Here is a 14,304-nt window from a genome sequence, read left to right as displayed (position 1 = left end):
GTTGTTCGATTTGGTAAACGAGGCAAATTAAATCCAAGGTATATTGGACCATTCAAGATTATTGATCGTGTTGGACCAGTAGCTTACCGACTTGAGTTACCTCAACAACTCGCGGATGTACATAACACTTTTCACGTCTCAAATTTGAAGAAATGTTTTGCTAAAGAAGATCTCACTATTCGGTTAGACAAAATTCAAATCAACGAAAAACTTCAATTCATTGAAGAACCCGTCGAAATAATGGATCGTGAGGTTAAAAGACTTAAGTAAAAAAAGATACCAATTGTTAAGGTTCGATGGAATGCTTGTAGAGTACCCGAGTTCACCTGGAAACGAGAAGACCAGATGAAGAAGAAGTACCCACACTTATTTCCAAAAGATACGTCAACACCTCCAACTGCTTAAAATTTCGGGACGAAATTTATTTAACGGGTAGGTACTGTAGTGACCCGAACTTTTCCATGTTTATATATATTAAATGAAATTGATATTTATATGATTAAGTGTTTCCAACATGTTAAGCAATCAAACTTGTTAAGACTTGATTAATTGAAATAGGTTTCATATAGACAATTGACCACCCAAGTTGACCGGTGATTCATGAACGCTAAAACTTGTAAAAAAACTATATGATGACATATATATGGATATATATATATAGCTAACATGATATTATGATAAGTAAATATCTCATTAGGTATTTTAACAATGAGTTGTATACATAAAAAATAAGACTACTAACTTAATGATTCCGAAACGAGACATATATGTAACGATTATCGTTGTAACGACATTTAACTGTGTATATATATCATACTAAGATATATTATATATCATAATATCATGATAATGTAATAATTTAACATCTCTTTAGATATAATAAACAATGGGTTAACAACATTTAACAAGATCGTTAACCTAAAGGTTTCAAAACAACACTTACATGTAACGACTAACGATGACTTAACGACTCAGTTAAAATGTATATACATGTAGTGTTTTAATATGTATTCATACACTTTTGAAAGACTTCAAGACACTTATCAAAGTACTTCTACTTAACAAAAATGCTTACAATTACATCCTCATTCATTTTCATCAACAATTCTACTCGTATGCACTCATATTTGTACTCGTACAATACATAGCTTCTAAATGTATTTACTATTGGTATATACACTCCAATTATCATCTCTTAGCATCCCATGTGAGTCAACTAACCATGTGGGAACCATCATTTAACATCTAGTATGAAATATCTAAAAAATAACAAACTAATGGAGCCTATATGACACTCCATATTCACGTGAATGTTGAAGACCACAAACACTTTCATTTTGCAACTTACATGCATCAAACTACTCTCTCTCAAGTGTTCTTACTTTGTTCTAAGTGTTCTTCATTATCTTCAACAAAATCTAGCTCAATCTAGTTCATAAATCCATACATAAACCAAGTTACAAAACAACTACTCAAGAACACACCAACAACACTTCCAAGTTTGCTAGCTTACTTCCAATCTTGCAAATCCACTTTGAGTGATCATCCAACCTCAAGAAATCTTTCTTATTTACAGTAATATATCTTTCTAATACAAGGTAATACTCATACTCAAACTTTGATTCAATTTCTATAACTATAACAATCTTATTTCAAGTGGAAATCTTACTTGAACTTGTTTTCGTGTCTTGATTTTGCTTCAAGAACTTTCAAGCCATCCAAGGATCCTTTAGATCTAGATCTAATTTTATCATTTCTAGTAGGTTTATCCACAAAACCTAAGGTAGTAATGATGTTCATAATGTCATTCGATTCATATATATAAAACTACCTTATTCGAAGGTTTAAACTTGTAATCACTAGAACATAGTTTAGTTAATTCTAAACTTGTTCGCAAACAAAAGTTAATCCTTCTAACTTGACTTTTAAAATCAAATATACACATGTTCTATATCTATATGATATGCTAACTTAATGATTTAAAACCTGGAATCACAAAAAACACCCTAAAACCGAATATACGCCGTCATAGTAACACCGCGGGCTGTTTTGGGTTAGTTAATTAAAAACTATGATAAAATTTTATTTAAAAGTTGTTCTTCTGAGAAAATGATTTTTCTTATGAACATGAAACTATATCCAAAAATCATGGTTAAACTCAAAGTGGAAGTATGTTTTCCAAAATGGTCATCTAGACGTCGTTCTTTCGACTGAAATGACTACCTTTACAAAAACAACTTGTAACCTGTATTTCTGACTATAAACTTATACTTTTTCTATTTATATTCATAAACTTAAGTTCAATATGAAACCATAGCAACTTGAAACACTCAAAACGGATTTAAAACGAAGAAGTTATGGGTAAAACAAGATCGGATATTTTTGCTTGTTGTAACTACGTGAAAATTGGCAATAAATCTATATTAATCATATCTTAGCTAACTCATATTGTATTATACATGTATTCTAATATAGTATATAATCTTGGGATACCATAGACACGTATGCAAATGTTTTGACATATCATATCGACCCATGTATATATATTATTTGGAACAACCATAGACACTCTATATGCAGTAATGTTGGAGTTAGCTATACATGGTTGATGTTGATTCCAAAAATATATATGCTTTGAGGTGTGGTCAAGCCTGAGACGTGTATACACTGGGTCTTGTATTGATTCAAGATAATATATATCGATTTATTTCTGTACATCTAACTGTGGACAACTAGTTGTAGGTTACTAACGAGGACAGCTGACTTAATAAACTTAAAAAAGTAAAACGTATTAAAAAATGTTGTAAATATATTTTGATCATACTTTGATATATATGTACATATTTGTTGTAGGTTCGTGAATCGACCAGTGGCCAAGTCTTACTTCCCGACGAAGTAAAAATCTGTGAAAGTGAGTTATAGTCCCACTTTTAAAATCTAATATTTTTGAGATGAGAATACATGCAGCTTTATAAATGTTTTACAAAATAGACACAAGTACATGAAACTACTTTCTATGGTTGAATGATCAAAGCCGAATGTGCCCCTTTTTGCTTTGTAGCCTAAGAATTTGGGAACATTACTAATTTTGAGAATTAGTGCACGCCTAATTGACGCGAATCCTAAAGATAGATCTATTGGGCCTAACAAACCCCATCCAAAGTACCAGATGCTTTAGTACTTCGAGTTTTATATCATGTCCGATGGATGTCCCGGAATGATGGAGATATTCTTATATGCATCTTGTTAATGTCGGTTACCAGGTGTTCACCATATGAATGATTTTTATCTCTATGTATGGGATGTATATTGAAATATGAAATCTTGTGGTCTATTATTACGATTTGATAAATATATAGGTTAAACCTATAACTCACCAACATTTTTGTTGACGTTTAAAACATGTTTATTCTTAGGTGATTATTAAGAGCTTCCACTGTTGCATGCTAATATATAGATAAGATTTGGAGTCAGCATGCTTGTATTATATTGTTTAAAACTATATTCAAAATTTACTTTGTTGTGACATATTAATATTGTAAACCAATATTTATTGGTAGTGTGTAAGTGTGATATTTTTAGATTATCATTTCTGATAATCTAGGTGGTGTCCTTTTAACCTTGTCGATAAAATAAAGGTTATAGTTTGTTTTAAAAACGAATGCAGTCTTTGAATAACGTCTCATATTGTAACACCGGCAATTTTTTTTTTAAACACAGCGGAAGACTTTATTAATAAACACAGTAAAGGTCACGTCATTACATTAATCTGAGTAATTAAGTTTAAGTTTACACAACGGTGTTACGTTATAACAAAACATTATTTAAACAAAAGTTCACATCAGAGTAGGGTTGTCAAACATGTCTTCTGCATCAGCACCCATCCCGACTAGCAGTACCTAAACCTGCAAGGGGAGAATATGTGGGGGATTAGCGCATCGCTAAGTGAATGGAATCTATCTAACAGATATAGCTTAAGTCACACACAAGCTATATACTAACAACAACACATGCTAACTACCAACTAGCATACAATAAGACAATACGAGGATCGTCGGCTTGTACGAGCACACGACTCCTAGCTGATCGGACTTGAGTCTACCGATAGTCCCTGCTACTCAATTCGCAGTATAGTTATCCAGATGCAGGTGATGCATCGTTCACACTATACTCCACAATTAGTAGCCTATGGACCCAACCTCCCCTAGGCACGGTTGACCTCATACGGACTCTAACCTCTTCCAGGCACGGTCTCGAGTCCCCAGTCTCACTAGGCCCGACTGGTGCCATTCACACAGTGTACACATAAATCACATACAACATCAGGCATACTATATTATTCTAACATGGCAATTTCTACACTATGAATGGTAAAAGATTCAACCACAGTAGCATGATATGCTACTTAAACTCTATCCGGAGATAGACCCACTCTCCAATTACCAGCAACTGCTCAGTTATTATTTCTGAGCTTCCTCCTTGTCCTTATAACCTGAGAACAACACAAACAAAGTTAATATACATATCCAATAAATAATATAATCATTTCATACAATTAACTAGGTCATAAAACCATATATTCATAATTTTATGAGTCTACATCATGACTCCACTCAATAATGGCATACAGGTGCGTGCAAAACACGATATACACACTAAAACTCCTTTTCTGGCCTAAAAAAGTTTGATCTAGTTTCTTAAAAGTTCACCATTAAAAAGTATTCTTTATTACGATTCTAACGATAGTTTATTCATCAAAATCGGAGTTACGTTTTGAAAGTTACGCTCGTTGCAATTTCATAAAAGGTACTGTAGCAAATAGTGGTACTGTAGCAACTCGGGAACTGTAGCAAATAGTGGTACTGACACTAACTCGGGCACTGTAGCAAATAGTGAAACTGTAGCAAATAGTGACACTGCAACAACTCGGGTATTGTAGTAAATAGCGACACTGTAGCAACTCGGTACTGTAGCAAATAGTGACACTGTAGCAACTCGGGTACTGTAGCAAAATACTGTAGCAACTGGTTTTCGAACAAGTTCACTGATTTTGCGATTTTTCCACAAAAATTTGATTTCTAAGTGTTTTTGACCAAATTTTAAGCACAAGAAAGTTACTAAACATATATACAACCTATTTCTAACATCAATTGAGCATCACAAACACATATAATCAAGAATCAAGCATCAAAATGCATAAAACCCATATGAACCCAAAACCCATTTTGAGCAAGAATTAATACATGAATCTATGATATGCATATCTTATATTGATCACGAAATCACAAGGAATATATCTCTAGCTTCAATTAATCCAAAGGCTCACAAAATCAAATTAGGGTTTATGTGTGTGTTTGATGAAATGAGAAATGGATAGAACTATCCAGATACATACACTTAAATGAGTTACAAACTCATACCCCATATCACACAGGTATTTACCAGTTATCTTATCTGATAACCTTTCGTATCTCCTTAGGCGGTCCTAACGGAGTCCAAATTAAATAAACCAACTTGTTCTGGGACCCTTGTCACAAACTGGTCACAACACAATTATAATAAAACACTAATAAAATAATTAAAATAAAAGCACTTAAGACTAAGCACAAACCTAAGGGCAAAATAGGCAACTTACAACTAGCCCGGGTTTCAGTCTGTTACAAATCCACCCCCCTTAAGAAGATTCCGTCCTCGGAATCTGGTCTTGGTCAAACAAATGAGGGTAGCATTTTCTCATCAACTCTTCCGTTTCCTACGTAAGATTAGAACCCAAACTGTGTTTCCACTCAATCAACACCATCGGAATCTCTTTCTTTCTCAGCTTAGTCACCTTTTGGTCAACCACACGGACCGGCTCTTCCACCAATTTCTTATTCAAATCGACCCTTAAATCTTCTAAAGGAAGAAGTTGTGTTTCATCATCAACTTTACACTTACGAAGATAACACACGTTGAATGTAATATGAATACCGGCTAACTCTGACGGAAGATCTAACACCACAGTCTGATCATTCAACACTTCACTGATCGGAAACGGACCAATAAATCTCGGTGCTAACTTACCACGTTTACCGAATCTGATAACCCCTTTCCACGGCGAAACTTTCAGATACACTCGTTCACCCACATTAAAGGTTACCTGACGTCTACGCGGATCAGCATACATTTTCTGCCTATCTCTAGCGGCTTTCAACTTTTCTCTCGCAATTGCAACTTTTTTGGCTGTCATTTGAACAATTTCGGGACCAGCAAACTGTTTCTCCCCGGCTTCTAACCAACAAGTTGGAGTTCTGCAACGACGACCGTATAATATTTCATAGGGCAGCATCCCTATACTCGAATGATATGAATTATTATACGCGAATTCGACCAACGGCAAATGTGTATCCCACGAACCATTGTATTCTAACACACAAGCCCTTAACATATCCTCCAAAGTCTGTATCGTTCTTTCACTCTGTTCGTCTGTCTAAGGATGATAAGCTATACTTAAATTCACACGTGTACCCAGATTCTGTTGAAGACTATTCCAAAAATTTGACACAAATCTGGAATCTCTGTCTGAAAGGATCGATAACGGCACACCATGACGACTAACTATTTCTTTCACATACAATTCGGCTAACTCACTTAACGAAGTTGTCTCACGAGTAGCAAGAAAATGAGCACTTTTAGTTAGACGATCCACTATTACCCAAATCATATCATGTCTTTTCTGAGTTCGAGGTAATTTGGTCACAAAATCCATCGTTATATGTTCCCATTTCCAATCTGGAATCTGTAACTGACGTAACGAACCATAAGGTTTCTGATGTTCTGCCTTCACTTGAGCACATATATGACACTTTTCGATATAACAGGAGATATCTGATTTCATTGTTGGCCACTAATACACTGTTTTCAAATCATGGTACATCTTATTACTACCCGGATGTACTGTCAATCTGGATTTGTGAGCTTCTGTCATGATTAAATCCCTCAAATCTCCAAGCTTAGGCACCCAAACACGATTGTTTAAGGTCTTTAGTCCACGTGAGTCATCAATTAAGTCCACTTTTTGTTTGGTCATTTGTTCAGATTTAATATGTTCGTCCTCTAAAGCACAGGCCTGAATGGTTTCTATGCTGTTAATCAAATCTAAAGTTATATTCAAACGAAGAAATTTCACATTTTCACTTGACTTTTTACGACTTAGCGCATCTGCAACCACATTTGCCTTACCTGGATGGTATTTAATTTCACAATCGTAATCTTTGATCAACTCTTGCCATCGTCTCTGACGCATATTCTGTAGTGACCCGAACTTTTCCATGTTTATATATATATATATATATATATATATATATATATATATATATATATATATATATATATATATATATATATATATACATATATATATATATATATATTAAATGAAATTTTTATTTACATGATTAAGTGTTTCCAACATGTTAAGCAATCAAACTTGTTAAGACTTGATTAATTGAAATAGGTTTCATATAGACAATTGACCACCCAAGTTGACCGGTGATTCACGAACGTTAAAACTTGTAAAAACTATATGATGACATATATATGGATATATATATAGTTTACATGATATTATGATAATTAAACATATCATTAAGTATATTAACGATGAACTACATATGTAAAAACAAGACTACTAACTTAATGATTTTGAAACGAGACATATATGTAACGATTATCGTTGTAACGACATTTAATGTATATATATCATATTAAGAGATATTTATACATCATAATATCATGATAATATAATAATTTAAAATCTCATTTGATATTATAAACATTGGGTTAACAACACTTAACAAGATCGTTAACCTAAAGGTTTCAAAACAACACTTACATGTAACGACTAACGATGACTTAACGACTAAGTTAAAATGTATATACATGTAGTGTTTTAATATGTATTCATAAACTTTTGAAAGACTTCAATACACTTATCAAAATACTTCTACTTAACAAAAATGCTTACAATTACATCCTCGTTCAGTTTCATCAACAATTCTACTCGTATGCACCCGTATTCGTACTCGTACAATACACAGCTTTTAGATGTATGTACTATTGGTATATACACTCCAATGATCAGCTCTTAGCAGCCCATGTGAGTCACCTAACACATGTGGGAACCATCATTTGGCAACTAGCATGAAATATCTCATAAAATAACAAAAATATGAGTAATCATTCATGACTTATTTACATGAAAACAAAATTACATATCCTTTATATCTAATCCATACACCAACGACCAAAAACACCTACAAACACTTTCATTCTTCAATTTTCTTCATCTAATTGATCTCTCTCAAGTTCTATCTTCAAGTTCTAAGTGTTCTTCATAAATTCCAAAAGTTCTAGTTTCATAAAATCAAGAATACTTCCAAGATTGCAAGTTTACTTCCAAGTTTTCTAAATCCATTCCAAGTAATCATCCAAGATCAAGAAACCTTTGTTACTTACAGTAGGTTATCTTTCTAATACAAGGTAATAATCATATTCAAACTTTAATTCAATTTCTATAACTATAACAATCTTATTTCGAGTGGAAATCTTACTTGAAATTGTTTTCGTGTCATGATTCTGCTTCAAGAACTTTCAAGCCATCCAAGGATCCTTTGAAGCTAGATCCATTTTTCTAATTTCCAGTAGGTTTATCCAAGGAACTTGAGGTAGTAATGATGTTCATAACATCATTCGATTCATACATATAAAGCTATCTTATTCGAAGGTTTAAACTTGTAATCACTAGAACATAGTTTAGTTAATTCTAAACTTGTTCGCAAATAAAAGTTAATCCTTCTAACTTGACTTTTAAAATCAACTAAACACATGTTCTATATCTATATGATATGCTAACTTAATGATTTAAAACCTGGAAACACAAAAAACACCGTAAAATCGGATTTACGCCGTCGTAGTAACACCACGGGCTGTTTTGGGTTAGTTAATTAAAAACTATGATAAACTTTGATTTAAAAGTTGTTATTCTGGGAAAATGATTTTTATTATGAACATGAAACTATATCCAAAAATTATGGTTAAACTCAAAGTGGAAGTATGTTTTCTAAAATGGTCATCTAGACGTCGTTCTTTCGACTGAAATGACTACCTTTACAAAAATGACTTGTAACTTATTTTTCCGACTATAAACCTATACTTTTTCTGTTTAGATTCATAAAATAGAGTTCAATATGAAACCATAGCAATTTGATTCACTCAAAACGGATTTAAAATGAAGAAGTTATGGGTAAAACAAGATTGGATAATTTTTCTCATTTTAGCTACGTGAAAATTGGTAACAAATCTATTCTAACCATAACTTAATCAACTTGTATTGTTTATTATGTAATCTTGAGATACCATAGACACGTATACAATGTTTCGACCTATCATGTCGACACATCTATATATATTTCGGAACAACCATAGACACTCTATATGTGAATGTTGGAGTTAGCTATACAGGGTTGAGGTTGATTCCAAAATATATATAATTTGAGTTGTGATCAATACTGAGATACGTATACACTGGGTCGTGGATTGATTCAAGATAATATTTATCAATTTATTTCTGTACATCTAACTGTGGACAACTAGTTGTAGGTTACTAACGAGGACAGCTGACTTAATAAACTTAAAACATCAAAATATATTAAAAGTGCTGTAAATATATTTTGAACATACTTTGATATATATGTATATATTGTTATAGGTTCGTGAATCAACCAGTGGCCAAGTCTTACTTCCCGACGAAGTAAAAATCTGTGAAAGTGAGTTATAGTCCCACTTTTAAAATCTAATATTTTTGGGATGAGAATACATGCAGGTTTTATAAATGATTTACAAAATAGACACAAGTACGTGAAACTACATTCTATGGTTGAATTATCGAAATCGAATATGCCCCTTTTTATTAAGTCTGGTAATCTAAGAATTAGGGAACAGACACCCTAATTGACGCGAATCCTAAAGATAGATCTATTGGGCCTAACAAACCCCATCCAAAGTACCGGATGCTTTAGTACTTCGAAATTTATATCATATCCGAAGGGTGTCCCAGAATGATGGGGATATTCTTATATATGCATCTTGTTAATGTCGATTACCAGGTGTTCACCATATGAATGATTTTTATCTCTATGTATGGGATGTGTATTGAAATATGAAATCTTGTGGTCTATTGTTACGATTTGATATATATAGGTTAAACCTATAACTCATCAACATTTTTGTTGATGTTTAAAGCATGTTTATTCTCAGGTGAATACTAAGAGCTTCCGCTGTTGCATACTAAAATAAGGACAAGATTTGGAGTCCATGTTTGTATGATATTGTGTGAAAACTGCATTCAAGAAACTGATTTCGATGTAACATATTTGTATTGTAAACCATTATGTAATGGTCGTGTGTAAACAGTATATTTTAGATTATCATTATTTGATAATCTACGTAATGCTTTTGAAACCTTTATTGATAAAATAAAGGTTATGGTTTGTTTTAAAAATGAATGCAGTCTTTGAAAAACGTCTCATATAGAGGTCAAAACCTCGCAACGAAATCAATTAATATGGAATGTTTTTAATCAATAAGAACGGGACATTTCAGTTGGTATCCGAGCGTTGGTCTTAGAGAACCAGAAAATTTGCATTAGTGTGTCTTATCAAGTTTGTTAGGATGCATTAGTGAGTCTGGACTTCGATCGTGTTTTCTTTAAAAATGATTGCTTAACATTTTTGTTGGAAACTATATATTATTAACATGTATATATTATGTGATATATTAATCTCTTAACATGTTTGATATTGTGTGATAGATGTCTACCTCTAGCACAAATCCCATTGACTCACCTAATAATAACGAAGAGTCGAATATATATTGGACTGATTCACAAGTTCCCGAAGAGGAACCGGAAGAAGAATCAGAACCGGAAGAGGAGGAACCGGAGGAGGAAATAGAACTAGTGGGGGAAATAATAAAACAGTTAAGTAGAAGAAAATCCTCAACCAACCGACCAAAGTTAATTATGGTCAATGATGTTTCCGCCAAGGAAGCAAAGTATTGGGAGGATTACCAATTCTCCGATGAATCGGATCCCGACAAGGATTCCGATGATGTTATAAAAATTACCCCAACACAATTTAATAAGGAAAAAGAGAACAATAAGGGAAAGGGCATAAAAATAGAGAAATTTGATTCCAAACCCGACGAACTTTATATGTATCGTCAACACCCGTATTTCTTAAGTTGTGACAATAACCCGGGAACCTCTAAACCACCAGGTTTTTCTAAACCAATGTGGAAAACGACGGCTCGTATTAGGGGAACATCATATATCCCTAGAAACTTGGCAAAACGAACCAAAACCAAAGAAGAAGAAACGAGCGAGTCGGAATAAGATAGTTGTATTCGTATGGTGTAATATATGTAATATAGTGTGCTTATGCTTTATGATATATGTAAAAATTGCTTGTATTAATAAGTATTTTTTTTATGAATCTAACTCTTGTCTATTTTACAGTATAAAAACACAAAATGGATAGACAACCCAATATTTTAAGAGACCTACCCGGAGACATGATTGATGAAATCTTGTCTAGAGTCGGTCAGAATTCTTCGGCACAACTATTTACGGCGAAATCAGTTTGTAAGACATTCGAAGAATGTTCCAAGAATGTCTTGGTTTATAAGAGACTTTCGTTTGAAAGATGGGGGATATCACATTGGGAAACCCATAAGTTACGATGTGTTTACTTTGACGCATATATTGCGGGGAACCCAAATGCTGTTTTACGCAACGGGTTAAGAAATTATTTTGACTCAATGTATCCGAATATAGGACTTCATAATTTAGAAAAAGCGGCTAACATGCAACATAAAGAAGCATGCTATGCTTACGGGTTAGTAATGCTCGCTTCTCACCAAAGTGAGAAAAAGAACATCGGGCTACAACTATTAAACAAAACGTTCCCACAAGTGAAGGAGTCGGTAATTGGGGTAAGAAATGAGGTTTTTAGGTTATTACGAGACTGTTGGTCATTACGTAACCCTCGTCCCTTTGACGACGTTACAACACACTGTCTTATCAACGGCCATAACAGTTATGTTCCACAAGACCAAGGATGGGAAGTAGTCCTAGTAAAACCAGAATGCATGACTTGTTTCTGGACGTATGAATTACGTGTCTTTATTGCCTTTGCTGAACGACTTGTGTACTAGCTAGAATTATCTTGACAACTATCTTGTATCAAAGTTATTGTGTGCTATATTTCATGCTTTATGTAAAATAAGCGGTATTGTAAGTTTGTAAAATATTGTATAAAAGTTTGAACGCGAAATATTATTATAATCAGTTTTTCATATAGAATTGTAGTAGTTGAATTGTATATTAGCTACTAAGTATGAACTTAACGGGTAGGTACTACCCGAATTTAAACTTATAAAACGCTAATATGAAGAAAAAGCTTTTATAAATGAGTTCATATTATGCTACAAAATACTATTAACTACTCTTAATATTATGTATGATTAACTTGTTCCATTTGACTATTTTGAAGGAAATGGCACCGACTACTCGACACACCGTGAATATGAATGAAGAGGAATTCCGTACTTTTCTAGCTTCAAACATAGCCGCAGTACAGGCTGCGCTACATACCAACAATAACCTTGGATTTAGCAGTACAGGAAATCGTGTAGGATGCACCTACAAAGAATTCACTGCCTGCAAACCTTTGATATTTGATGGAACCGAAGGACCGATCGGATTGAAACGGTGGACCGAGAAGGTCGAATCGGTGTTTGCCATAAGTAAGTGTACTGAAGAGGACAAAGTGAAGTATGCTACGCATACCTTCACAGGTTCTGCGTTAACATGGTGGAATACCTATCTAGAGCAAGTGGGACAAAATGATGCGTACGCACTACCGTGGTCAGCATTCAAGCACTTGACGAACGAGAAGTACCGTCCCAGAACCGAGGTCAATAAGCTCAAGACAGAACTTAGAGGGTTACGAACCCAAGGATTTAATATTACCACGTACGAAAGACGATTCACAGAATTGTGCCTATGGTGTCCGGGAGCGTTCGAAGATGAGGAAGAGAAGATCGACGCGTTTGTGAAAGGATTACCGGAAAGAATCCAAGAAGATATAAGTTCACACGAGCCCGCCTCCATACAACAGGCATGTAGAATGGCTCACAAACTAGTGAACCAGATTGAGGAAAGAATTAAAGAACAGACGGCTGAAGAGGCCAATGTGAAGCAAGTCAAAAGAAAGTAGGAGGAAAACGGTGATAAGAATCACCAATACAACAACAACAGCAATTACAATAATAATCGCAACAATTATCCCAACAATCGCAACATCAATCGCAATTACAACAAACGGTCCAACAACAACAACAACAACAACAACAACAACAACAACAACAACAACAACAACAACAACAACAGCAACTACAACAATCATCCCAACAACAATAACAACCGCAACAACAACAACAATCAGAAGCAGCTATGCCAAAGGTGTGAAAAGTATCACTCGGGGTTCTGCACCAAATTTTGCAACAAGTGTAAAAGAAATGGTCATAGCGCGGCGAAGTGTGAGGTCTACGGACCAGGGGTTAACAGAACGAAAGGATCAAATGGTGTCGGAACGAGTAATGGCGGAGCAAGTAGTGTCGGAGCAAGTTATGCCAATGTAGTTTGTTATAAATGTGGAAAATCGGGCCACAATATTAGAAATTGCCCGAACAAGGAGAACACGAATGGACAAGGCCGCGGAAGAGTTTTCAATATTAATGTGGCAGAGGCACAGGAGGACCCGGAGCTTGTTACGGGTACGTTTCTTATTGACAATAAATCTGCTTACGTTTTATTTGATTCGGGTGCGGATAGAAGCTATATGAGTAGAGATTTTTGTGCTAAATTAAGTTGTCCATTGACGCCATTGGATAGTAAATTTTTACTCGAATTAGCAAACGGTAAATTAATTTCAGCAGATTATATATGCCGGAATCGAAAAATTAAACTGGGTAGCGAAATATTTAAGATTGATTTGATACCCGTAGAGTTAGGGAGTTTTGATGTAATAGTTGGCATGGACTGGCTGAAGAAGGTGAAAGCAGAGATCGTATGTTATAAAAATGCAATTCGCATTGTACGAGAAGAAGGAGAACCCTTAATGGTGTACGGAGAAAAGGGCAACACGAAACTACATCTTATTAGTAATTTGAAGGCACAAAAACTAATAAGAAAAGGTTGCTATG

Source organism: Rutidosis leptorrhynchoides, chromosome 3 (genome assembly GCF_046630445.1).
Source record: "Rutidosis leptorrhynchoides isolate AG116_Rl617_1_P2 chromosome 3, CSIRO_AGI_Rlap_v1, whole genome shotgun sequence".
Lineage (NCBI taxonomy): Eukaryota > Viridiplantae > Streptophyta > Magnoliopsida > Asterales > Asteraceae > Rutidosis > Rutidosis leptorrhynchoides.
The sequence above is the reverse complement of the archived record's forward strand: the minus strand, read 5'-3'. Positions refer to the sequence as shown.